We start from the raw sequence: 27,913 nt of genomic DNA, 5'->3' as shown, positions 1-27,913 counted from the left end.
ACCCATGAATAGACTAAACTTGGTGTTTAAAGGATTGAGGCCAGGTGCAGGAGGCATTCACAATTAGAGGAGCGATTATGGGTTTATTTAAAGACCATAAAGTTGAGATTTTTTTTCTTTGATTTTTAAAAAAGGTTTTCAGGGAAAATGATCTGAACAGTCTTCTTCCTCTGGCAGAAAATATAGTTCTGAGAAATCTGGTATTCACCCTCTTCTAGGTTCCCCTAAATGTAATACAGTACAGTAAGCCAAACCTTACTGCGTCATCAAGCAGATGGTGGTGGCTTGTTAGGAGTGGCGTGGAGTTTGATAATTGACCGACAGAGCATTATTGGTAAATGATTTACTTTAGCAGGCACCTCTTGGTCTGTGAGGTCAGATAGTCTGAAATGTAGGAATCTAGCAGAGAGAGCCAGAGAGAGAGAGAGAGACATCAGCCTGTATGCAAGAGAAAGTGCGCAAAATACTTAGACTTGGGTGTGTAAGTAAAATGGATTATCATGAAAAGATAGGGTCTCCAAGGGTTGAAGCTCAAAGGAGGGGCATAAGACTGAGAGCACTAGGAAGAGACTGTATAGTTCTCAAACATTGGAAGCCTGCGGAGCAATGTGAGATTTCAACCTGCCTTAATGCAGGTGCACACTCAGTGCCATAGACTTTACCATCTCATAGCAAATCCAGTTCTAGTATACTGACCCTGAAGGTTCAGGGAGCAGAATTAGAGCAGGTAAAGGGTTGTGGTGCTGGAGGCAGCCCTTAGTCATTAACCCTTCCAGCCCCATTTTGATCTGTGGATTGGTGGCATTGTAAAGTTAAGTCATGATGGTGAGCAGTGGAAACATGAAGTGGGAATCCTCATGGGCTGGCTCTGGGGGACATAAATATCACTAGTTTGCAGCTGAAGTTCAGAGAATGTCTCTGTGACTTAACTGTCCATTACAATGTGTTCTTTGGAGTGTAGGTTCTGAAATCAAATGGACTGAACTTGAGTCATGGACTGAGTCCTGACTCGGCCACTTATTAAATGCTCTATCAGTCAGGATCTGTTCAGGAAAACAGCCAGTTACTAGATGCAAGCTACTAGATGAAACTTCATGTGGAGAACTAATTGCAAGTGGGATGAAAGGGCTAAAAAGCTAAACAGGAGATAGTGAGACCACCCAAAGACCAGAAAAAAGGAAGTTGTTTTCACCCCGAGGCCTGGAGGGTGGAAGGGAGGATGGAAATTCCTGGTAGGAGCTGGGAACATGGAAGAAAGGCATTCTCATGGGATCTGGGACACGAAGAGGCAGTTATTGCCAGAGATGTCAAGCACAGGGGGAAAAATATCTTGGCTTCTCCATTTATCCTGCTATTTAATTTCTTGCCAATGAACCTCATGGTGAGTCAGAAGCCAGTTGGCAAGGGAGCCTGGGAAATATAGTTTGCACAGCCAACAAAGCAGAGGAAGGCTGGGAAATAGATGTGAGTGCAAATAAGCAAATGACCAGCCCAGGAGCTATGTGATCAGCTTCTTAATGCCTTGTAGCCTCAGTTTTCCCATTTGTTAAATGGGAATATTATTCCTACCTCTTAGAATAGTCAGGAAGATTAAAATGACTTAACATATATTTCAGTTGGGTTTTCTTGGTTGTAAGAACAGTCTCATTCAAAGAACCTCACATAATTGGAGTGGAGGAAGGAAGACAGTTATAAAGATCCCAGTGAGACCAAGGGACTAGAGGTCCAAGCCCAGGACCAGACTTAACAGTAACCAATGAAGAGTCAAACCAGCAGCCTCAGGGAGGAAGGGCAGGAATGACTGCTGAGCTGGGTCTCCTGCAGGCCGAAGTCAGAGAGACCTTCACCTCCTCTGGATCTCAGCGGTAGGCATTGTAGGCTTTCACTTTTCTTTTCTTCATTAATGTCAATTAAAATTTCTCTGTGGGTCTGGTTTCCTCTTTTAGCTGTCTGGCCGTATCTTCAGCCGCCACTCTAAAGCTTATACGTTTTGTGGTCTCAGAGTTTCTGCTTCCTCATGACTATTGGTGATTCATCAGAGACCTTTGGCCCTTTGTGCCTCAGGATCTTTCAACTCCAGTTTTTACTGAAAATTGTTTACTTCTCAACACATTTCCTGATGTCATTTCATTGGAACAAGAATCATTTGGGGACAGTTCTTTTGCACGTGGTAGAACTTTTTATTCCAGGCCCCTCCTAGGAGCCCTATTGCTTGGGTGCCTTGGTCCTTGGTCCAGTGAGCAGTTTTGGAGGGAGTAGGGCAGGGTGATATGGTTCAAAATGTGGCTTCACAGCTCTGTCCCTTTAGAAGGGGCTATAAGTAAGTTATAGCCTGAGGTCTCACTTCCATCCCCATCTTCTCTGGGGGTACTTTGGCCCCCATAGCCCCACAGAAGTTAGAACCCCTGGCCACCTCTGTTTACTTGTGGCTCAGACCCCAGTGAGTCCCACTTCCATTCTTTCCTCTTCCTATTCTAGCATATAGAGATATTTATCTTGTTTTGAACATGGTCATGCTTTTCATTTTCTTTTTTCTATTTTACAAATCACAGCAATTCTCTGGGAGCAAACTAAGCCCCAGATTTTGAACTTGCAACACTATCTTGACTAGAATTCATGCCAATGATTTCTAAACTGTATGACCAGTACAGAGCTGGAAGTTATCAAAATTAAGTTTTTACAAGAAACTCTTTTGATCAGAATGAATGACCGAGTGGAGAAAAAAGAGGAAAGGGTTGAAGATAATCTAGCGCACAGATTGAGAGAACCCGAAGGTGCCGATGTCACTGAAGACAACTGAAAAATTAGAGTGTTGTGAGGAATATCACTTCAGGCACAGGCAGTTTTGGAGACTGGGATAAATGTGGACTCCTTGTCTTAAAATCAATAACCTTCTCACAAAACAAACAGAAACAGAAACCCATGAACAACAATAAAATCAATATAAAGTGGATGAGTGGATACGAGGAGCGATGAAGGGAAAATGAGCTCACAGACAATTTTAGAATTGAGATGAGGGTGAAATGTTTCATCTTAAAATCATCAAATGCTATTCACATCTCCCTACCATACACTGGCCAAAAATCCCAAAGCAACCAACAACAACAAAAATATCAAGAACAGCTGTGGTGGGGGTGTGTGTGGAGGGATGGAGAAAAAAGAAAAAGAACTCATGGACACAGACAACGATGTGGTTATGGGGAGGAGGGTGGTGGGTGGAAGTGGAAGAGAGTATAGGGGGAATAAATGGTAATGGAAAAATACGATAAAAAACTATTAGAGAATGAACCAGGATAAGAAATATATGGAACCATGTAAAAAAATGAACTGCACATGGGATTTATTGCTAAGTAAATAGAGTTTCTAGGGAGAAAAGAATCACAGCAGTGGATTCCTCAGTGCATCTCAGTTTCTGCAGTGGAGATGGACAAAAAAGGAGGGAGAAGCAGGCCTCACCCCCTCAGCTCAGTCCCCCCACTTCAGGCTCTCTGCGGGTCCAGAGCCGGGCTCCAGGCTGGCTGTGATGAGGATACAGTCTTCCCTCAACGTCCCTACGACCTGTCAGGACTTACACCTATTGCTTTCTCCACCAAAGCATTGGGGGTCCTCTCTCTTTCAGGAGTGGGGGATAGGGCAAAGAGAAATGAGAACGGTCTGGCCTTGGCAGTCTCAGAGAGACAAAAACAAAGTTTTCTGGGGATCAGCATGTACACTGTGGGGTTTTCCCTAGTCCCGTTTCCACAGCTTGTCAGACTCATGGAGTGAACCCAGACTGATTAGGGAGTGAAATAACTGTCTTTGTGGATGGGCGACTTCCCTCAGTGAAAGTATTTTGGCTGGACTTGCTGACTGGAGAAGGGAGGCTCATTTAGTGCTGCCAGAAAAGGAAGGTCTTGGCTGACATCTGTGGGGTTGTTCTTGTCTTCAAACCAGAAAGAATATTGACTAGCTGCCTCCTGAACTATTGTCCTGGAGCTGAAAAGTAGGTCAGGCCCTGGTGAGTCAGAAGAGACAAGTCAAAGTGAACTGAACATGGAGGAATAGAAGGCTAGCTGGAGAGTCAAGAGACCTGAGACCCTCTCACAGTGGCCTGGAATTCTCTTTCCTCTTCAACAAAAGGGAGGGTTGGATAACATTATTTTCAAAGTTTTTCCAACTCTAATATTCAATCACATATGTGGGGTGGAGGCTGGGGACCCACAGGGCATTGAGGGTGGTTCATTTGGAAGCTACAGGGACAATTTAAGTTTAAACATCAAAATGGCAAAAATGGTAAAGAGAAGAAAGCCTCTGATTCCTCTCCTCTCAGAAAGAGGAGGAGATTTTAGGTCTGGTCACATCAAAGTTTTTTCTCTCACTCAAAAAAAAAGGCACATTCTATTTAATTTTACTCATAATCCCTTTCAGTGACTTTAATACTTTAGCAGCCTCTGTGTAGCTATTGGTTTTCGCGTATAAGTTGGGAGATCTTCATTTAATAATCTTAAAAGCATAGGTAGGAAGCATGCTAATTGCCACACTGGGATGTTATAGAAGTTGTGTCTAATTTTTTTTGTCACTTCACTATTTCAGACCCATCCCCTCGCCTCTTATTCCAAATAGAAGAGTCCAGAGGAATTGTCTATTTAGATTCAAGATGTTAAATTCGTTCACTAGTTATTCAATATCTGTTGAGAGCTAGCCCTGAGACACTGGTAACAAAGGAGGGAACCAGAAGTGAACCCTGTCTTCGTAGTACCTACAGATACGTGTGTGTGTGTGGAGGGGGTACAGCCTGGAAACAGGAAAGGAGAAGTTTAGCTGGGTATCTGTGTATTGTGGTGAGAGTTGTGAAGTAGACAAATGCTGAGACATGGGAAACGGCAGGTGACGCGCCCGCTGTGTTGGGAAGGGGCGAGGGGAGCTCTTCTGAGTGAGTGGTCCGGGAAGGTCCCTTGGCAGAGGTGACATTTCCTCTGAAACTTGACAAGGGGAAGCAGCTCTGCCAGGAGTGTGGGCCTGATTCTAGGCAGAGGGAAAGTGCTGCGGCCTCGGGTGGGGGAGGATGACTAATGGGAGGGACTGCAGGATCCCCGAGGCAGCTGGGAAGATGGATGCGTGTTCTCTTCTCTACATACTAACACGTGTGGAATTTTAATTTGTAAGATTTAATTTAGCTGTTGAGAACAACTTCCTAGGTTTATATACATGAAACATTAGCAAAAGCTCCTTGAGACGCGCCTGGAACGACTCAGCAGGCCTCACCTTGCTCAGCATAGGACCCCAAAGAGGTGGGCCTGGGGTGCTGTCTCTTTCAGTGTGAACACCAACTAAATTTGGGACTGGAAAGATCTCCACTTAAAAAAAAGTCTTTCCATTAACAGGAGCTCAGAATACGGGAAGTGTATTCAAATGGTAATAGTTGACCTTTATTGAACCTAATCTATGCTAGACTCTTTCAAATTGTTTTACATGTTTATTGTAAGACTGCTTCATTTCTGTGTGGTAGGAATGTTGTTACCCCAATTTTACACATAAAGACAGGCACAGGGAGGTCCATGTGCTCACCCATGGTCCCTCAGTTTTGGACTCTAGAACCCCTTTCCTTAACCGCTGAGCCATGCTGCTTGAAGGGTCAGTTTCATGTAAGGACATCACCTTGCACAACATCAGAAAGGAGAGGTGGAGTATTTTTCTCTTTTGGGAGTTTTTTAAGAGAATTCCACTTTTCCATCTAAGAGTGTGATTGCTAAGCATATCGTATATACTTGATTAGAATTTCTAGAGGTGAAACTCAGGAATCTGTATTTTTAGGTTGCTGTTCAGTTAATTCTAACTGTTATCTGCTAATGTTTAAAAAACATGGATGTGGGCATTTACAAGTATGGAGCCAAGAGGCCAGACTCTGAGTTTCTTCAATTATAACAGTAATAATAATAATAATAATAATAATAATAATAATAAATGCCACAAATGCCACTTCTTGAGAGCCTTCTCTGGGCCAGATATATTGGTGTGTTCACGTGTGATTATGTTTGATCTTGATAACTTTGCATTGAGCATATGATTTTATGTTTTACAAATAAAGAAATCAACTCAAAGAGATAATAAGTAACTTGTCTAAAGTCATGCAGTGAGTTGCAGAACTGATGTTCAGACCACATCTGCCTGTTCATGTTCCACAACATCATATACTTGGTATCAATAATTCTGTAGGGTCATTTTTAGAATACAGAGTAACCAGATCAACCTCAAAAAATTTTCTTGTCTCATCTCAAAACATAACCAAAAATTAAATGAAATCATTCCAGATATTATAAGTCCTTTGGTAAATTGTTTAGTCTCTCCGTTTCTTATTCGCAAATTGAGAAAAAATAATGCTTACCTTATAAATGTGTTATAAAGATAGAATGAGACAATCTATGTAAAGCCTATAAGAAAGTACCTAGCATTTGATAAATACTCAATAAATATCACTACTGTTAATATTACTGCTATTATACTGTCCACTTCTTTTTCAAATGAATTTCTGCAATTGTTCTGTGATCAGAATTTCTGGCAACCAAAATTGATTGCTGGTTTCCACTTGGTCCTTTTGAACCTTCAAAAGCAAAAACAGAGTCCTCAGATGTTGTCTTTGACTACCCCTCGCAAGACATCCATCATGGTGTAACGTTTCTCAGCTCAGAACCCTCCAAAAGCCACTAGGGCTCTGGCTGTGCATCTGCAAGTTCACCTTCTCTTCCCTTAGTCAGATGAATTTCCACTTTTCACTAATCATTAGCATCTTCTCCATCCACCTAGACATCCATCCATCCATCCATCCATCCATCCATCCAATATTCATCGAGGACTGGTGCCAGGCACTCCCTATTCCAGGCACTGTAGATGCCACAGTAAATAAAACAAAGATCCTCCCTTTTTGGAACTTACATTGGGGGGGGGGCACTAAGAGACTGCCATAAACAAACAAATGCAGTATAATGTAGGTTATACATTGATCAGGAAAAGGGTATAAGGAATGCCAGGGACGATGGGATGCATAGCACTGCCAGGGAAGCCTTCACCAAGAGGGGAACATTTCAGCACAAGCTTGAAGGTGGTGATGGAGTCAGTCATGTAGTTTCTGGGGGAAGAGTTTTCCAGGGAGAATTTCAGCAAGAGAACAGTCCTTGATGCAGGTATGTTTGAGTAGCTGCAGGTGGAGTGCAGGAGAGGGTAATGGCAATGTGGTCAGAGGAACCATGTAGGGACTTTTTGGCCACTGTAAAAGTCTTTGGCTTTTAGTCTGAGTGAGAAGGGATGCCACTGGAGAGTGAACTGATAAATATGCCATGGTGAAGTTTTTACTCAAAAACATACTAGCTCCTCTGTTGATAATAGACTGTACAAGAGCAAGGACTGAGTAGAACAGCAATTATGTGACTGTCACAACAATCCAGGTTCACTTAAGCAAAAAAAGAAAATTTTTATTAAAAGGATATTAGGTAGCTGACCAAACATCTGAGCAACCCAAAAGCCAGCTCCATTATAGTGTAGAACTGGCCCTGCGATGCCCTCCCACTGCCAGCAACACTGCTCCATGGTGTAGCCCGCACCCTCATACCCACCCAGCTATAATGGGTGCTAGACCCATTGCTTAATGCCATCACATGCCACTTCTGATCATTGGCTGGCCTTCTGATTCTAGGTCTGGAGGTTACCTGTGATTGGTGGAGCCCAGGTCGAGTAGCTACTATGTCCATGTCCTAGCTATAAGGGCAGCAGGCAAAATGAATACATAACATCCTTAGCCTCTATGGTGGGAGGTGGGTGATTCCCAACTATAGGACAGAGATTCGAAATGGTAACTGGCCAAAAGGAATGACAAGTCTAACACGTGTACATTCCTCCTGATCCTTAGCCCTTGCACTTCTGCCTGGTTGTGCACCAAATGGCACTTTGGGGTAACCCTTTTCATGGTTTTTCTACAATAGCAGTAGCAATGGAATATCATTGTTCCCCTGGTTATCCACACCACACCCCCTCGGTGTTGGTAATTCAGGTGTATAATGTGAGTCAGGCTGAGGTGTAACTTCCATACTTTTCCATTGCTCTGTAGCATTTTACCTGTTCCACCATTCAAGGCATGTTAATTGCCTCCTTTTGCTCCTTTCTTATTGCTCTAATTAACAGCTAAGCATTGTGAATATGTGGGGAAATCGAAGAGATATATGAAGTCAGGGATGAGTAATAAACACCCCAGTATTCTCACAGCTATCAATATTGTGACTTAAATCCCTTTGTCATCAGCTGACTCATGTTGCTGAATAAACCAAATATTTGAGAGAAAGAATTTAGAATCTGCCATTCCTCGTGATATTAGAGAGACTGGACAACCAGGCATTGTGTGCATCCCTTAAAGACCCCTTCTCTCCTGCCACCCATTTTCTACTTAAGTTCAGTATTAATAGATACCCAGTGACCCAGAAAGAATTTATATGACTTTCAAACCCAGAAGCTGAAAAGGCCCAAGGGCTAGTATTCATCCCTACTTGCAAAACTGTTAAAAGTTAATATTTGCACATAGTTATTAGAGATTGGGAGTGCATTACCATCTTACATGCTTGTTTGATATTATGCATTTGATTTTTCTCCTTGCTTAGACATTTTGGTTTTGTAAGTAAAACGATGATGAGCTTTTAGAAGACAGTTTCTCTGATGAACTAAACTGGGGAGCTATTAAAAGTGCCCGTACCTGAGCATACTCGAGATCAATTAAATCAGACTCTCCAAGGCCCAGACTCCTGCCCCCTTCATTCTAATATGCAGCCAGGAGCTGAGAACCACTGGTCTAGACCTTGGAAGCATATGGATATTAAATCAAAGAACATCCAGGTGGCGGCTCAGCTGGTAACTGAACTTGACTCAGACCAGACATAGGAATGTACCAGATGGTCTAAAGATAGTGTAGGCTTTACAACAGGGAGGGATAAGGTACTAACTTGGGGCTGTGAGGGGGTGAAATGGTGAGTTTGCAAGGGCACACAGTTCTATTCCCCAAAAAGAGTTAAAAAGCTGAATTTCTCCCAAGGGTGTAATGAGCCTTAAACACAGGCATATGGCTGTCTCAGATGAATTAAACAAGATAGAGGAAAGTGGGTCAAAGAGGGTAGTCCTTGCCAGAGCCAGAGAGAGACCTACAGGGATAATAACACAGAGAACTATCAGGTTGTGAGACTTTGGTTTGGATGGCAATGCTGTAAGGGTGGTGTCCTGAGAAGTCTCTCAGATGCAGCAGCAGCAGCAGCAGCAGCAGCAGCAGCAGCAGAAGCCCTAATGAGGCATTGCCAGCCTAGGGTGAGTGGTGTAAACTCTGGGGCCTGTGCCAGCTGCTGCTGCAGGAAGATCTCAGGGGAGAACCTGCTGGTGTAATTTGGGAGACTTTCCTGGCTTCATTCCCTTCATGCCCAATTCCCCAGCCTTCCTAGGGACTGTGGTCCCTCAGCCTCCCTCAGTAAATCACTGTTGCACTCAAGCCAGCAGGGCTAAGTCCACATTTACAATGAAGGACTCTGAATGATAGACATATGTTTTTATTTAATATTCATTCTATTCCATGAGATGAAACATCTTATTCCTATTTAGTAAGAGGAACAGTGAGAATCAGAGAAGAAGCTTATCCAAGGTTAGACAGCCAAAAAAAAAAAAGCACAAAACCGAAGTCCGATTCCCATATGAATGGCCTCAGAGTCCATGGCCTTCCCAGACTGGGAAGGGGGCCCCAGGTGCTGAAAAGTGGAGGACTGGATATCGTTGGCTTGACATCCTTCCCCTTCATGGCTCGGCCAAGGGAAATGGTCTGGAGCTCAAGGTTGCCTAAAATTTGCTAACAAATGTCTCCCTTTAATTGAAGTTGTTCAGAGGATGTGGGTTCTGACTGGATGCTTCTATGGTTTTGTGTTTCCACACTTTGTGATTTCCTAGCAAAAAGTCTTTCTGAAAAATTTCTTCCTTTTCAGCACTGACCTTGTAGAAGAGATTTCCCTCACACCTCAGCCAGTATGGGAATGGTCCCGTGTGCAGGGCCTAGGGACCCAGTTTTAGAAGAGCTGGGGCAGGCAGTGAGCGCCCAGGAGGCAAGAAATGAGGAGTCACTTGGCTCTTCTGCATGGTTGCTCACAGATGCCGCCCTGCCGCAGCCTCCACAAACAAAGCATGTAGACCCAGAGCCAGGGTAGTGGGAGCGGCTCTGTCCAGTAAACCAACTCTAGCTCTCCTTGGAAAGTTCCGGAACTAAAAAGCTTGAAGGAACTTTAGATATCTTATTTCACAGTGACAAAACTAGTCCAGAAGGATTTTCCTGAAGTAATGCAATTAGTCCAGTGAGAGCCATTGCTTTGGGTTGAATGCAACAGAAACTACAGGAGCAATTTATAATCAGAAAAAAAAAAGAAAGTTTAAGAAAGAACATACGGCTCTTTATGTGTTTTACAGTTTAACTGGGGAGACACACGGAGGGAAGAGAGATGGCATGAAGTGTAAAAGTGCTGGTGGAATTCAGGGCGGAGGGCATCACGAAGGGGCAGGGTGGTCAGAACCGGCCTCACCGGAGCTGAATTCCGGCCACAGGAGAGGGGAGAGTCGAGAGAGCAGCCCGGACAGGGAGCAGCCAGCTCTGCCGCCCTGCCCTGCGCTGAAACCCTAGGTTCTGGAGGAAAAATAGGAAAAGCTGGGGAGATGGTTCTTAACGGTGCCCCTCACCCCCACCCCTAAGAGTGCAAGCAAGTCCCAGGGTGGCCTCGGCGTCCAGGAAGAGCTTTTCCCTTCCGGCTGCATAAAGTCGGCTCCCGGACCCCTCTGCACCGGGGGCCTTCACCGCCTGCTGCTGCTGTGTGGGTTCCGAGCGCACCCAGGCAGGACTGCAGCCCTGCGGCCTGGGCCCTGCGGCTCGTCCTCTTCAGAACCAGCTCCTGTGCCCTCAAATCCCAGCTTCATCACATATTTCTCGTTTCCTGTCCATGGGACCCGCCACTGCTGTTCATGCTGCAGGGAGGAAAATGGCACCCTTCTTCAATGATGTGCGAAGAGCAGGTACACAGTATAAAATCCAGGAACAGGGCTATCAAAACAATGGGAACAAGACATGAAGGAAACTGTTCCTAAAGCAGAAGGGGCCTTGCCCTCAGGCCGCTGCCGGGCCTCCTCCCCTGCAGGTGGGAAGGGCTGGAGCCCTTGTGCTCTCCCAGACCCCACCTTTGCTTCCTAAAAGTCTTAGTCAGATGTCCAAGTTTTGGTTGATTTTGCCTTTTGAAGCTCTCACTAGGAGCGGAAGTCCCTTCCAGGGTAGAAAGCTTTATCCACTGGAGTTTTTGTTCATTAGTTCCACAAGTATTTGCCAAGCGCCTAATATGGGCCAGGCATCACTCTAATGAACAAACCTGGTATCTTTGCCCTCGTAAAAATTTACATTCTCGTGGAAGAAAGAGAAACTGAAAGGTAAATAAATCAACTATATGGTAGAGGGTAATTTAAAAACACAGATTAGGGTAAAGGGGATCAGAGTGTGGAGGGCCCCAATTTAAAATGAGGTGGCCTGAGCAGACCCTCCGAGGAGCGCACAATGGAAATCGACCAGACGGAAATGAGGCCATCAGCAGATTAGGTGCCGCCACCTCAGGGCAGCCTCTTGGGTGGGTGGGTGGGAGGGCTTTGTGTTCGCAGACTTGTATAAAGCTGGAGAAGCTTGAAAGGGTAGCTCTTCTTCTAGAATAAAATGAGAGGCAGAGCATCAATTATTCATATTTTAATAGAGCATTATAGCTCTGACTTTCCCAGCTTCCATCCCTAATCTCTGGAGATCTGGAAAAGGGCATGACTTTTGAAAATAGGTAGGGAGGTGGGGGAGGGGGAAGATCCTAAAGTACAAGGAGTTCTGTGCTCAGACGGGCACAGGGGCCCTGAGGTTGGCTTCTGAGAGGGCTGGTGCCAGGTGGGCCCAGCTGTAGGGGAGGATATACCTGTGCATGGCACAAAGTCAAGGAACACATTTTAATAATCCTAAATTAGATTCTTCATTTGGGTTGTAAAAAGCAACAAGAATTGAAATAGCAATTACTGAGTGCTTACTGTGCTACAGGCACCACGCACAGGCTTCATAGGTGACCGCTCAGTCTCTGGCTTTTCTTCAACTGGAACATGAAAACCACAGTAATCAAGGCTGGTATCAGAGGAACAACAGACATACAGATGAAAGGAGGGTCAGACAGGCCCACACATAGATGGTACATAGAGTTTTTTAAAGCTGCCATGACAAATTGATGGGGGAAAATAATCTTTTCAACAAGTGGCGCTAAAGCAATCAGGTAGGCAAAATGTGAACCTCAACCTTAACCTCATATGATACACAAAAATTAACTCAAAATGGATCAGAGATTTAAATATAAAAGCAAAACATATAAAAGTAGGATGCAACACAAGAGCGGGTCTTTGCAAACGTGTAGTAAGCAAAGATTTCTTAGCACAGTCTATAAGAGAAAATTTTATTAAGTTGGAATTCATCAAAATTAAAACTTTATTTTCTTCAGGAAATATTATTAAGAAAATGAAGACAAATCACAGACTGGGAGAAAATACTCATGATACATATAGCTGATGAAAAACCAGAGTAAAGAACTGATACAACTCAATAAGAAAAAGATAAGTAATCAGTTAATTATGGGAAGATATGAGTGGCTGCTTCACAAAAAAAGACATATGAACAGCAAGTAAGCGTATGAAAAAATGCTCAACATTGCTGACCATCAGGGAAGTTCAAATTAAAACCCCAATGAAATACAACTACATACCCTCTAGAATGGTTAGAATAAAAAGGATGAAAAATTACTATGTATTGGTGAGGATATGGAGCAACTAACACTCTGAGACACTGGTGAGTACATTTTATTATACATAAATTATATCTAAATAGAGCTTTTGAAAATGAGCTAAGCCAATGAAGTTTTAAAAACAGTGGTAAATGATTTACAAGAAAAGTAAAACAATATTTAAAGAGGCGCTATACTAACTCTTTGCTATATATATTTCCTCAATCTTGACAAAGAGCCTATGGGGTTGGTATAATTATATATCCATTTTAGAGTGCAAACTATTGATTCACAGTAGTATTCAGCATGAAGATGATCCAGCAATAATGTGGACATAAGGTAGAAAGAAAAATCAGCATGGAATTAATATCTTCATTTTGCCAAAATGGAGTGTGGCCAGAAGCTACTAAAGTGACTCAGAGTTAAGAAACATTCTGATCCAGCCCTTAAGATATGAGTGTGTGTGTGTGTGTGTGTGAGAGAGAGAGAGAGAGAGAGAGAGAGAGAGAGAGATTCCCTGTGGCACCAGTGCTGGCACAACACATGGGTTTCTGGCATGGGTGACTCAAGTAGCAAAACCCAAAGTGTTATGTGTCTCCTGGTGCAGCTCTGGTGCTCTTTGCCCTCTGCTGGCCTTCCTCTATATCCTGCCTCTGTACACAAGGGATGGAAAATGAAAATGAAAATCTAAGCACACAAGAAAAGAGCAGGAGAGAATGGAGTAGAGTGGGGAAGGAACAGGGAGAAACCCTTTTAAAGAAGCAGAAATATTGGGGCAACACCTGGAGTAACGGTGAGGGTAGAGAAGCAAATGCAGGTAAATGGGGCTGAAATGTAGCATAAAAAGTGAAAGCAGGTGGGAGTGTGCTCCGGCCCGTGGAGCAATCAACTGGGGCTCGACCACCTACCTAGAACAAATGAGTTGGGGGGACAAGAGGCGCGAAGAATGGCAGCAAGACAAAAGATTCTGATCAAGCTGCAAACTTTATTTTTCCGAACTGGGTATATGTATGGGGGGGAGGGAGAGGAAGGAGATTAGGTTGCTTGCTATTGGCTAGCTTGAGACAAAGAAGGGCCCGCTTATTGATTACTTGGGTGCAACTGGTACTCGTGGACACCTCATGTGCCTGTAGCTGATTGGCTTGGGGAGCGCATGCACACCTCATGTACCTGTAGCCGATTGGCTTGTGGAGCGCACAGGTTCCTGTAATCAATGCAATGTTTTTAGCTAGAAGCCAGGTGTAAGGTTCCCAACAGGAGTGGGTGTGTGGGCAGGGGGTGGGTGGCTGAGGGAGAAGTAGGGGAAGCTGCCCTGGGTGCTGTGGCATCAGCAGCAGACACAAAGAGGGGATGTGAAGGAACAAAGAGGCTACGAAACCCTTGCAGGAGTGACAAGTCTCTGGTCACCTGGAGAGTCGATGACAGCAGCATGGAGGCCTCCCCACTTTTCCTTCCTGCTGCAGCCTCAGGGTAAGGCCAGGCTGAGCCCCAGGAGCCCAGTCAGAATGCAGAGGATTTCCCTTTTAAGTGTGCAGAATGTGGGGACTGTCACGTTGAGGCGTGTTGTTTTCTCCCAGCCTGCTGTCCCACCCAAAGAAGGCCTGGACGGGGACATGTGCCATCTGAGCTGTGTGGCTTTGATGTGATGGAGTGGTGTCTGGTCGGGATCTGGACACATCACCTCTGGAAACACTGGAAGGAGACTTCCCATGTTTTCAAAATACTGCTGTGAAGCAGCAGGGCTCTTAGACACTAAGTCAGCCACAGTTTTTCAAAAGGCTTCCCAACCCTGCCTGTGCCAGCTGTTCCACTCCTACATCCCATGGTAAACAGGCTTCTCCCGCTCTCCCTGCTCTGCCAATCACGTGAACAGTCATCCTCTAACACTTGCCAAGTCACCCACTGGGTGTCTACGAGCTAAAATGCCTATGTCCTTTGCACTAGGTTTCATTAGGAGGGAATCCATTAGGTCCCATTTAGTTCCATCAGGAGGGATTTCTAATCAGGCCCCTCAAGCTGGAGAAGTTCACTCTCCAACTGTCTCCTGGCTCATTCAGATTCGGACAGAAAGTGGAGGGAAGGATGTTTGCACTGGGGACAACTGAGGAGACCATGTGCAGAAATGGAACATGACCACGCCTCTGACCCAGCAGGGAAGCCGCACGCCGTGCATGATTTACACTTTCACTAAGGGCCAGAGGTCTGAAAAACCTTGTGATGGGGTGGGGAGAAGAAGGAGAAAAACTATGGCTTGCAACTTATGGAATAGAAACAGCAACAACAAAACTGAACATCCACATGAAATGTTAGAGTCTATTCAAAATGGCCTCCTACCATCTGAAGTATCTTTATTCCTATTTCTTTCTTCAGATCCAATTATTTAGGCAAGGAAGAGCTGTGCACGCAACCCAGGACTAATTTAACACCAGACCACTGCTGTTTTTTTTTGTTCATTTTTCTCTTTTGTTGTTTATTTAAAAAATATTGTGAAGTGTAATGTATCTACAGAAAAAGGCACAAAGCATAGTGAGCATTACACAAAGCCAGATCTACAGATGGGACCTGATCAGCAGCCAGAGCCCCTCCCCTTACATCCCTTTCACCCGCTGGCTCCTCAGGTATAACCACGACCCTGACTCACTTCTAATCATGGCCATTCATTTTGCCTGTGTGTGAACTTGCATAAAAAGTTATCATACAGTGCATACTCTTATATGTTATTTAGTTACTCCACCTTGCTTGTGAGATTTAACCCTGTTGTATAGAGTTGGTGTTTGTTGACTCTTGGACTCATTGTTATAAAGCATTCTGTTGCTTATATATATAGGACTTGCATACACATTCCACTAAAGAGGACATTTGGGCTGGGCTGGTTTGTGACCACATGCATAGTGTTGCCGTGAACGTTCTTGAACATGCCAGATCAACTTTTGAAAGTTTGATGCAAAACAGTCTGTTGGTGCTCTAACTCTCTCTACTAGAAAGGTGATTTGCTCCCAAGATTCACAACGTTTTTGCAACTACAATACCTTGTTTTTATTTCATTGGGGCACCTACTTCCTCCCAAAGTGATAAATGGCATAGATTTAAAAAAAAAAAAAATTAACCCAGCTTAAGAACATGACAATATCATCAGCATTGACTCATCTCTGTGTGCCTATAGCTCCTTGTTCTGCACAAAAAAAGGTGTTCACAAACTTGCATTTAAATTGTTTAATTGCATTAAATTGTTTAAGAACAATCCTACACCAACCACAATTCTCCCTTCCTTTTGCTACACAAACATCATCACTCGCTCAACTATTCATTATGACAGTTGTACTCTGTTCCTTTGCTCTGTTATCCCCAGCGTGAGTTTTTTCTTTTGGAAAACTCTATACCCATTCACACATTTTAAAGCTAGCTTCCTAAATTTTTAACACTAGTTTAAATAAATGCAAAGAGTGGAATTTCTGCCATATTTTAAATTGTTTGATACTTTAATATTTTAAAAACTTTGAAACTATAAGCTTAGCTCATATAATTAACAGCTGTCCTCATTAAAAATTAATTAGCAAAATCACACTTACTTTCATTCAGACATGTTGTTTTTAATTTTTATTATTTCAAATAAACATGCCAATACACATCTCTTGGCAAAAATTACATCTAAATTTTAGGTCTAGATGGACAGATGATGGATGGATGACCTTTTCTCCTGAATAAAAACGAAGTGCCCCACCTTCAGTATTTCCTCCCAATGCTTTCTTTGCTTTGCTTTCATGTGACTCTCTTGCAGAAAGATTCCATTCTTGAATTGTTTATTTGTTTGGTGCCCTGTCTTTTACACTCCAGGGTAATAATGCTCCACAGTAAGATCCAGGATTCAGTGAGAGGTTTGTTGTCCTAGTTTTTCAGTGGGAGAAGAGAAAGGGGAGATAGAAAACTGTGCTCTGTCCTAACCAGTTTACTCCACATTCTCTAAAGCCATGCAGAGAAAGTGGTGTTTTAAAGATGTTGGGTTACTTTATTTTCTCATGCTATTAGGTCAACCTATGATTCTTAGTTCCATCTTTATGTCAGATGTGAAAGACCCATGTGCCTCTAGCAACTAGACAAAGAATAAGCTTTCCAATCTCTCAAGGAAATGAACTGTAAGAAATTTCCTCATAGAATATTTGCTTACTTGGCATTCGTAAAGTTGAAAATTCTCTCTCCGAATTATTCCATTTTGCTTGTTTATACTGTGTTCTGGTATTTTCTAGCTGTGAGAATCAGCATTATCATCAGTTCTTAGTTATCTACCAATATTTTTTTCTGTTCATTACCTGAGGTTGATTTTTAATTCAGGTTGACTGTTTCCTAAATTTAGCACAACAAACATCTTGGCTCATTTGCCCCCCACAGCTCTACTATTTGAGATCACAGAATGCTAGCTAATTAAAAAAAAATAGGCAAAGGAGCCCTGGTTGGTGTGTCTCAGTGGATTGAGCACCTGTCCACAAACCAAAGGGTCACTGGTTCAACTTCCAGTCAGGGCACATGCCTGGGTTGCAGGCCAGATCCCCAGTAGGGGGTGTGTAAGAGGCAACCATACATTGATGTTTCTCTCCCTCTCTTTTCCCTCTCTCTAAAAACAAACAAATAAAATCTTAAAAAATAATAATTTAAAAAATAGATAAAAGATTCCAAATGCAAGATTTTATATCAATAATAATAATAATAATAATAACAACACGTTAAGAGTCAACTGATATTATTCTGACCTCTGGCATACCCTATTCACTGCAACAGCTGAAAACCTGAAAATCTAAAGGCCTCTGTGAGTGAGCACTCAGGGAAGATTAAAATCTTGAAGGTTCAGAAGACGCCAGGCAACCATTTCTCCCCACCCCAGACAACAGCACACACTCAGGGAGAGCAGGGATCTAACAAGGTTATAAAAGCCAACCATTGAGAGCGTCAAAATCTAGTAGTCAAAAAGAATTAAGTGGGAGAAAAATAGAAGGAGCAGAAAAAAGTGATGAAAAATGAGAAGTGGCAAAAAAGAGGCCAGAGCAAAGCCTAGAAATGTTGATGATTCAGGAAGAAATAGAACCACCAAGAGTAAGGGAAAGGGACTTGGAGAAACCCAGAAAACAACCAAGGACAAGTGGTACAGCCCAAAGAGCAGAGCAGACTGGAACCTGTAGCATTGGCCCCCTGCCTTAGACACCTTAGACCTCTGATGACCTACCACAGTATTTAGTAAAGGTCCTTGTTCTGTTTCCATCTTTCTGACTTTAGAAAACAGAGATTCATTCATGATCCCAAGGAAAAAAGGAAATTGCTGAAAGAATCATGTGTACTATAACATAACTTAGAACTGGAATGCTATCAGGAAGTAAGGTGGCTCAAGAATTCAGCTCTTCCTCCTTTTTCTGGATCACAGACTCCCCAAAGATTCTGCTTTTCTCTGCATATGGGCTCCTTAGCTCTCCCTCAGTCAACTCTAGCTGCTTCATCATAGTTACTGCTTCTTCATAGCTGTGTGTATTTACAGACCATTGTGGCGTCTTCAGCCTGAACTGATATGTCACTCATCTTGCCAAGGATCAGCCTGCCAAGGATATGCTTGCTCCCCTATTTGTTTATACTAGGAGTGCTTTTTATTATAATTGCATAATTGAATTAATCCTTAGGTCAACTCAAAGCATGTGAATAGAAAAAAAATGATTTTCTTCTGGCCAAGATGGACACATAGGTAGATACACTTTGCCTCCTCTCACAACCAAAAGAAGGACAACAAATTTAAAAACAAAATAACCAGAACTGCCAGAAAATCGAACTGTGTGGAAGTCTGACAACCAAGAAGTTAAAGAATAAACATTCATCCAGACCAGTAGGAGGGGTGGAGACAGGTGAGGAAGGGTAGAGATTGGCAGCCTGGGTGGAGAGGACTCGTGGTAAGAAGGCAGCTGGAGAACCCAGGCAGGTGAGGCTGCAGCTGGAAGGGCAGGTGGCCTCACATTTGCGTGTAGATAAACCAGAAAGAACAACTGGAGAGAGAGAGAGAGAGCAAGACCAAGCAACCCAGGGTTCCACTGCAGGGAAATAAAGCCTCAAAACCTCTAACTGAAAAACCTGTAGGGGTTGAGGCGGTGGGAGAAACTCTGAGCCTCACAAGAGAGTTTGTTGGAGAGACCCACAGGCTCCTAGAACATGCACAAAACCATTCACCTGGAAATCAGACCCAAGGACCAAATTTGCCTGTGGGTAGCGGGGGAAGTGACTGAAAGCCGGTGGAGAGCTGAGCAAGTGGCATTGTTCCCTCTTGAACCGCCCCCCCCCCCACATACAGTACCACAAGGCAGCCATGTGAGTTGCCCTACTCTGGTGAATATTTAAGGCTCCCCCCTTACTGTATAACAGGTGTGCTGATACAAAGAAATATGGCCTAAATGAAAGAATAGATCAAAACTCCAGAAAAAGAACTAAGTGATGAAGAGATAATCAACCTATCAGATGCAGAGTTCAAAACACTGGTAATCAGGATGTTCACAGACATGGTTGAGTATGGTCACCGAATAGAGAAAAAAGTGAAGGCTATGAAAAAGTGAAATAAAGCAAAATACACAAGGAACCAACAGTGAAGGGCAGGAAACCAGGACTCAAATCAGCCATTTGAATCAGAAGGAAGAAATAAACATTCAACCAGAACAGAATGAAGAAACAAGAATTCAAAAAAGTGAGGAGAGCCTTAGGAACCTCTGGGGCAACTTTAAGTGTTCCAACATCCAAATCATAGGGGTGACAGAAGGAGGAGGGGAAGAAATTGAAGACTTATTTGAAAAAAATGGTGAAGAAGAACTCTCCCAATATGGCAAAGGATATAGACTTCCAGGAAATTCAAGAAGCTCAGAGAGTCCCAAAGAAGCTAGATCCAAGGAAGCTCACACCAAGGCACATCATAATTACATTACCCACGATTAAAGAGAAAGAAAGAGTTTTAAAAACAGCAAGAAAAAAGGAGACAGTTACCTACAAAGGATTTCCCATAAGACTATCAGCTGACTTTTCAAAAGAAACCTTACAGGTAAGAAGGGGCTGGAAAGAAGTATTCCAAGTCATGAAAGGCAAGGATCTACATCCAAGATGACTCTATCCAGCAAAGCTATTATTTAGAATGGAAGGGCAGGTAAAGTGCTTCCCAGATAAGGTCAAGTTAAAGGGGTTCATCATCACCAAGCCTTTATTATAAGAAATGTTAAAAGGACTTATCTAAGAAAAAGAATGAGATAAAAAATACAAACAGTAGTAAAGAAAGAGTTCTGGCCAAGATGGAGGCATAAGTAGAAATCCTTCACTCCCTTGCACAACCAAAAGGAGGATAACAACCAATCTAAAATCGATAAACAACCAGAAGTGCCAGAAAATCAAACTGCATGGCACTACGACAACCAAGGAATTAAAGAAACAGTCAACCGGACCAACCAGAGTGGTAAAGACTGAGGTGGGGCAGATGGGCAGACAGAACCCTCGGTGAAGTGGGAGCTGGCTGAGAGAATCCAAGGCAAGGAGGTGGACTGAGTGGGCAGGTCTGACTGAATAGGAAACTGAGGCTCAGAGCTGACTGTGGATCATGGCGTTTGCTGTGGTGGGAGAAGCTCCCAGTCTCACACATGAGTTCGTTGAAAAGTGCCCTAGAGAAGAGCAGGTGACCTGCACTATTCCCTCTCTGGCCCCTCCCCTACAGGCAGCACCACAGGGCAGCAAGTAAGGTTTCCCTGCCCCGTGAATACTTAAGGCCCCTCCTCCTTCCAACCGATCAGCTGTGCCAAGACAAGGAAATATGGCCCAAATGAAAGAACAGACCAAAGGTCCAGAGAATGAGCTAAGCAATGAGGAGATAGTAAACCTAACTGATGGAGAGTTCAAAACCATGGAAATCAAGATACTTCCCAGATAAGGTCAAGTTAAAGGAGTTCATCATCAGCAAGCCCTTATTATATGAAATGTTAGAGACTTATCTAAGAAAAAGAAGAAGAACAAAAACTATGAACAGTAAAATGACAACAAGCTCCCAACTATCGACAGCAGAAACTAAAAAAAAAAAAAAGAAAGAAAAACAACTAAAACAAAAACTAAGCAAACAATAGAACAGGAACAGAATCAGGGAAATGGAGATCACATGGAGGGTTTTCAGTGGGGAGAGGGAGGAGAAGAGGGAGGGGTAGGGAGAGGGTAAGGTACAGGGAATAACAAGCATAGTGGGTAGGCATAAAGTGGATGCGGAGAGGTAAGGGATGGTATAGGAAACAGAGAATTCAAACTTACATGTGTAAGCCATGGACAAGAACTAAGGGGGGGAATGCCGGAGTGCTGGGGAGGTGCAGGGCACAGGGGGAATAAAGAAGGGAAAATTGGAAAAACTGTTACAGCATAATCAATAAAATATACTTTAAATATTAAAAATAAAATGTTTCAAAGAAAAAAATATAAACAGTAAAATGACAACAAACTCACAACTACCAACAACCAAATCTAAAATAAACAAAAACAAACTAAGCAAACAACTAGAACAGGAACAGAATCACAGAAATGAAGATCATATGGAGGGTTATCAGCAGGGAGGGAGAGGCAGCAGAATGGGGAAGGGAAAGGAACAGGCAATAAGAAGCATAAATGGTAGGTACAAAATAGACAGGGGGAGATTAAGAATAGTATGGAAAATGGAGAAGCCAAAGAACTTATATGTAGGACCCATGGACATGAACTAAGGTGCGGGAATGATGATGGGAGGGAGGGTGCAGGGTGGAGGGGAATAAAGGGGAGAAAAAATGGGACAACTATAATAGCATAATCAATAAAATATACTTAAAAATATGCTTCTACCAAAACTAACTTGAATACTTTAAAAAGACTCATAAAGTTGAACTTCACACACACTTAAAAACCTCAAATTGGGTGTAATAAAGACAACTCTAAAAAATGAGGAAATATATGAAAAATCTAGCAGTTTTTTGCACTGAACGTACTAAAAAATTGTCCTGAAGTTGATTCATTTGAAAGAAACCAAAACTGGGAAATTGTAGACGATTCATCACAAGTGTAATTTATTACAGAAAGACAACACAGAACTTTAGTCAGCCAACCTACAATCAAAGAAAAGTCTTAGCCTTACATGATAGAAAAAGGCAAATGAATTTACAGTTATATGTATTTACATGAATTCATATGTTTACACATTAATTTATATGTATACATACAATTAAAACAAAGCTCTTCGGGCATGTTATTTTTTTATTGTTCTCCTCGGCAACTGCCAACCATCAGGGCAGTCAGATTGGGTAGGAGGGTTTCTGCTGCAAGCTCATCCTTCTGGCCGCCATTGCCCACTTCGTGATGTGCTTAGCACTGAGTGCACAACAGGCTCGAATACAACCTTGTTCCTTGACAACCTCAGAGGAGGTAAACAGGCAAAACAGTGATAACCTAAACCCTGCTCCCGAATTATGCTCCTGGCCCAATATTCCTCAAGCACTAAGCCCACTCTAAGTAATAGTGAATTCAACCCAGTTCACTGTTCATTCCAAGAAATAAAATAATGTAGTTTCTCGCTTTGAGTTTCTCGTTAAAGGATTTGTCATGCTTTTAAATATCCCACAGCAAGAAACCTGCCCTAAACACTCTCTTACCCCTGGAAGTGGGGTAAGCAGGACAATGAAAACGATGCAAAATTGTCCAAAGTTCCTTGGCAACCACATATCCTTTCTAAGTCTCGCTCCTCTGCTATAAAATGGGTTGTTATAAGAACTAAATGAGGTAACAGATAAATGGCAGGATAAGGTTTTCTTTTCTTCCCCCCTCATCCTCCCTTTTCTTCCTCTATCCACCAATCCACTGTGGGATGGGAGAAGGAGGTAAACACAGTAAAGAGAAAAAATGTCACCCTAATAAGGCCTGGAGTCATATGTAGAGTAGTTAAAAATAAGGAGAAAAAGGTATTACTAGCCCTGGCTGGCATAGCCCAGTGGATTGAGTACTGGCCTGTGAACCAAAGGATCATGGTTCAATTTCCAGTCAGGCCACATGCCTGGGTTACAGGCCAGTTCCCAGCAGGGGACACATGAGAGGCAACCATATGTTGATATGTCTCTCTCTCTCCTTCTCTTCCCCTCTAAAGATAAATAATAAATTTTAAAAATCAATTTAAAAAAAGATATATTACTCTATTGCCACACTCTGAAGACAAGGGGCCTAAAGTCTCCTCAGGATCTCACTGTAGGGACCACAGTAATCATTCATTCATTCATTCATTCATTCATTCACTCAGTGAGTGCCATCTATGTGTCAGGCACTGCTTCAGGCACAGCAGTGAAATGGATAAAGTTTTCTTTCTCACTGAGCTTACATGACGTTTGTGGGAGAAGAAGAAACTTTCCTCTACCATCCTAGGTTCTCTGGTGGGTCTAATAATGAAATCTTTATGAGACAGGTTAGATTAACAAGAGAAAATAACCAGATTTAATTACTGTATACCTATGTATGGGGACCCCACCCACACGAGAGAGTCAGAGATCCCACATACATGGAAGGGTCAGAGATACAAAGGGAAAAAGAGGCACGTAGGGCATTCTGGGCTAGGGATGAGGTAGGGTGCTTCTGGGCTTCGGAAGGCAGGAAGGTCACTGCAGAATGAGACGAGCAGTTGTTCAGTAATTGGAAGTTTGCCCTGCCATATATGTAGCTCAAAAAAGTTATTTCTGATGATAACTGTTATTATGAGCAAGGCCCCACATTTAAATTCTTTAAGGAAGAGGTAAAAGTTGATTGCCTTCAGGTCAAAATGATATACAGGCCAAAGGGGCACACGGGAGTTGGGGCAGTTAAATCCTCCAGCTGTGTTCTTCCTTTTCAAAATGGTTCTGGCTCATCTAGATCCTTGTATTCCTCTTAATTATAGAATCACCTTGTCAGTTTCTACCAAAAAAAAAACACCCTGTTGACAGTTGGATAGGAATTTCATTGAATCTATCAATTTGGGAAGAATTTGCACAACAAAGATGAGTATGCAATATTGAGTATAGTATATCGCTCTATTTATTTGGGTGTTTAATTTTTTCTAAGCAATGTTTTCTAGATCTCAGTGTAGAGCTGCTGCATATCTTTTGTTTTTTCAAATCCTCTCTAATATCTGCTGGGTTTTACTTACTCTTCTATGCTTTCAGGTAGTGGGTCTTTAATATACTGTCTGGGGTTTCTAGTCTTTTGCAGGAGAGTTGATTTAATGGGAGCTCCTCAGACATTGCTGGACGTGGAAGCTGTCCTGGGAGATGTCCAGTCCCAGCAACAATGCAAAGAGGGTCTGAGAAGAGACGTGTTAGTCTTTCTCACAGATCATATGATAGCTCGTGTATAGGTATGTCTTGAGAACGTCTTTCCTCATTTGATTTTAGAGAACACCTTACACTTAAACAAGTTAACTTCCTCTCAGAGGCCATTTGCAAGTACTCCTGGATTAATTGCAGAAGAATGCCCACAGAGTCCTCCCACAGGTGAGCCAGGCAGAGCCAGCCTTTCAGAACAGCAGTCCCTTAAAAGAGTGTCACGAAAGGCAGACCCAAAAGCTGCCTCTCCTACGTGCTGTGCTGGACCCTTCAGTGGTTGCTATGTTCCCCAGGAAGCCTGTTTTTCTGGGCCTATTTTTGCTGCCTGGTCATTGGTTCACCATGCTGGCAGATGCATCCAAACTCACTACAAGTGTTAGGAATTCAAAATATTTCTCCTGTTCAAGGAATGTTGATAGTCATCACAGACATCAGAGAGGGGAAGAAAGGACAAAGCTGATCAAGCCAGCAGAACCACTGTCTGGGAGCACCTGCCCTTCCCAGGATCCTGTATGTAGCTTTGAGGTGGGTTCTCACATACGACACCATTAGACTGGGAAGAATCCACTCAGTATGCCCTACTGGCATCTTTCCACCCACAATGAACAACATAACACTTCCTCCCCCAACCTTCTCCTCTGCTTCTGCTATCAGAGTATTATTTGCTTTTTAATAAAGGTCAAGTCTCAGGAAATACACTGAGGGATGCCATTGCAACTTCCAGTGCGTTACCCCAGTCCTTCCGTGCCTCTGACGAAGGAAAGGCCAATCATGATTTGCTCTTTGAAGAACATGGCCCCTCAGAGGAGGATGCACAAAATGGGAGTTCTATTAAAAAAGAAGAAATGTAACTGAAAACTCGGGTTCAGCTGCCTTCCGCAATAAAACCCAAACTTGCAAGACAGGGGCTGGTGCAAAAGGAGGGTTTTGTCCAGTTGGTGCATGACCCAGGAGAATGGTGGACGCCCATCTCAAAGGCCATCTTCCCTTCCTGCTCAAGCTCCAGGTTCTTATAGGGATAGGGAGGGGAGGGCATTTATTTCTATCCAATTATCTTGCCAGCTTTTGGCATTGGCCCTATTCATTCATCTTTCTAGCCATTGGGGGCAAAGCGTAAGAACCTCCCCGGTACCATCTTGGCCAATAGGGGCGACTCTTGGGGCTTCCTGACTGTCTTGGATATCAGGGGCTGTGGGGAGGGTGGGCACTGCCGGACCCCATCTGGGAGCCTGGAGAGGCCACGGCCCTTAGCCCCCTTCTCGACATTGGTCGTGGTACCCTCGCCGTATGTTAGAGGGAGCAGGTTGGGGTCCCCAGACACCCCTGGATCCCAGTGCACCTGCACCCTTTGTGCAGCACCCACAGTCTACCCCTGGGAAGTGGCCGGCCAGGCCACACTTACCTGCCCAGCTGCCTGCACTCTGTCTACAGTAACAGGAGGGTAAAGAAGTATTGAGCAGACAGTCAACAGCATCAACTTCACCTGGATATTCTTTATTAGATTTAGTTAGATATGAATATGTTTTAAATTTGCAGGGGTATTCAGCCCGCAGCCCACAGGCTGCATGCGGCCCATGATGGCTATGAATGCAGTCCAATATGAAATTGTAAATTTACTTAAAACCTTTCTTTAAAATTTTTATTTATTTATTTTTAGAGAGAGGGGAAAGGAGGGAGAAAGAGAGAGAGAGGAACATCAATGTGTGGTTGCCTCTCATGTGGCCCCCACTGGGGAACCTGGCCCAAAACCCAGGCATGTGCCCTGACCAGGAATCAAACTGGCGACCCTTTGATTTGCAGCCAGCGCTCAGTCCGTTGAGCTACACCAGCCAGAGGAAAACCCTTTTTTGTGCTCATCAGTTTTTGTTAGTGTTTGTGTATTTAATGTGAGGCCCAAGACAACTCTTCTTCTTCCAGTGTGGCCCGGAGACACCAAAAGGCTGGACACCCCTGTCAGACCCCAGGACATGTATGACACCCTTGTTCCCAAACCTGACTTGCACACAGCAGTCATCGGAGGAAACTTCAGACACTGGTTGTGAAGGTTATGCTCAAGGCTGGGCCCCTCCTCCAGAGAGTTTGGTTTAATGGGTCTGGGGCATTGCCTGCACCCTGGGATTTTTACATGCTCTGCAGGTGATTATGGAAACAGGAAAATTGGAGAACTATCACAGTCCATTATTATTTTACACATTCCACATAAAAAAGAGAATTAGAAATGTCGTTGCAATTAAAAGCTAAGGTCTATAGCCCCAGACTGATTAAAAAAAACTGGTGTTTTTGAATCTGCTGTAACTAGTATGGCCGCTGGGTGTACCAACAAGGTTCAAACTCAACCGTAGGGACAAAATAATCACCTAAGCCCTCCCTCTCCTCCAGCCCCAGCGCTAACCAGCAGGAATTCATAGAAAATCCCACATCCTGCTGTAGGCCTCCCCTCATTCTGACCTTGGATTGTCTAAGAAAACCCCTACAGCTGATGTCCGAAGGGCCAGCCCTGATTCTAAATGTGCCATGGAGAAGGAAATGTGGACGTTTTTCACTCCTCCAGGAGGCCCTCCATCTTCTCCTGCCATTACTTTTGTTACCACCACCAGATGCCCCTTACTTAGTGTTCATGCTCACATCTCCCCATGTCTGTCTGCTGCCGCATGGACACGTTCACTGGAAGCAACAGCAACAGCTTTTTGGCTACTATATAAATAATAAAGCTACACGCACCGAGCACCCCCTATGTCTGTTTATTCACTCTTCCAAATGAAATGTTTTTGCTGTGTTGTTGTTTGTTTTTACTTCTGTTTTGTTATCTGCTTACATAGAACTTGAGCCAGAAAAGCTGCCTTTGAAAAGTTGTCACTGACTTCTTTGCCTGCCTGGGACTCAAGTGTCCCTTCTCAATAAAGGTGAGCAGGCACTTAATACCCTGGAAGGTAGAATGGCATTTGTGTCCTAAAACAAACAAAAAGTTACTGCTCATCTAATTGGCCTTTATTGTGCAGAGGTTCATTAAAGCGTTTTGTAGTGGTCCACAAACAGTTAAAAAAATTATAGGGAAGGAGGTGAAGATGCCTTTTGGGAAGAGGGAGCTAAGATGGCCTCTGTTTTGAAGTGCAGGGCAGTCCCGACTAACATGTACCAGCAGGGAAAGACACGGAGGGCCCTCTCGGGTTAACTCACGGGGAGGGAGGACAGTCCGGCCCCTGACTTGGGCTGAGTACCAGGCCTGGATGCTCTGTGGGCGGAGCTAGTCCCGCTCTGCCTGCGGCTCAGGCGAGCTTGAATACCACATCCCCAACTCTCTAGGCGTTCGGGGCTCAAATGCTCATCTGAGGAGCCCCAGCAGGAGGCCCTACCTGGTCCATTTCCACAGCGGTCCCCAGTGCAGCCTTCTGCAGAGCCCTCTGCATCTGAAACCACCACCACGCGTGCCTTTTGACTTCTTGACATGTGCCTCGTCTGAAAAGAGGTGTGTGCTAAGTGTAAAACGCACACTGGGTTTCGAAGTTTTCATATAAAAAAACAGATCGTAAAGTATCTTTTTTTATGTTGGCTGCATGTTGAAATGATAACGTTTTGTACATAGTAGGTTAAAAATACTCATTATTGAAATTAACTTTATTTTAATGCAGCTACTAAAATGTTAAATCGCACATGTGGCCTGCATCATGGCTTGCATGGTATTTCTACTGGACAATGCTGGTCTATGTGGTGGTATTTCTACTCCTGGAGTCATTCGGTACT

This window comes from Artibeus jamaicensis, unplaced genomic scaffold (genome assembly GCF_021234435.1).
Source record: "Artibeus jamaicensis isolate MK-2021 breed Jamaican fruit bat unplaced genomic scaffold, CSHL_Jam_final scaffold_369, whole genome shotgun sequence".
Classification (NCBI taxonomy): Eukaryota; Metazoa; Chordata; class Mammalia; order Chiroptera; family Phyllostomidae; genus Artibeus; species Artibeus jamaicensis.
This window is presented reverse-complemented; position numbering follows the sequence as displayed.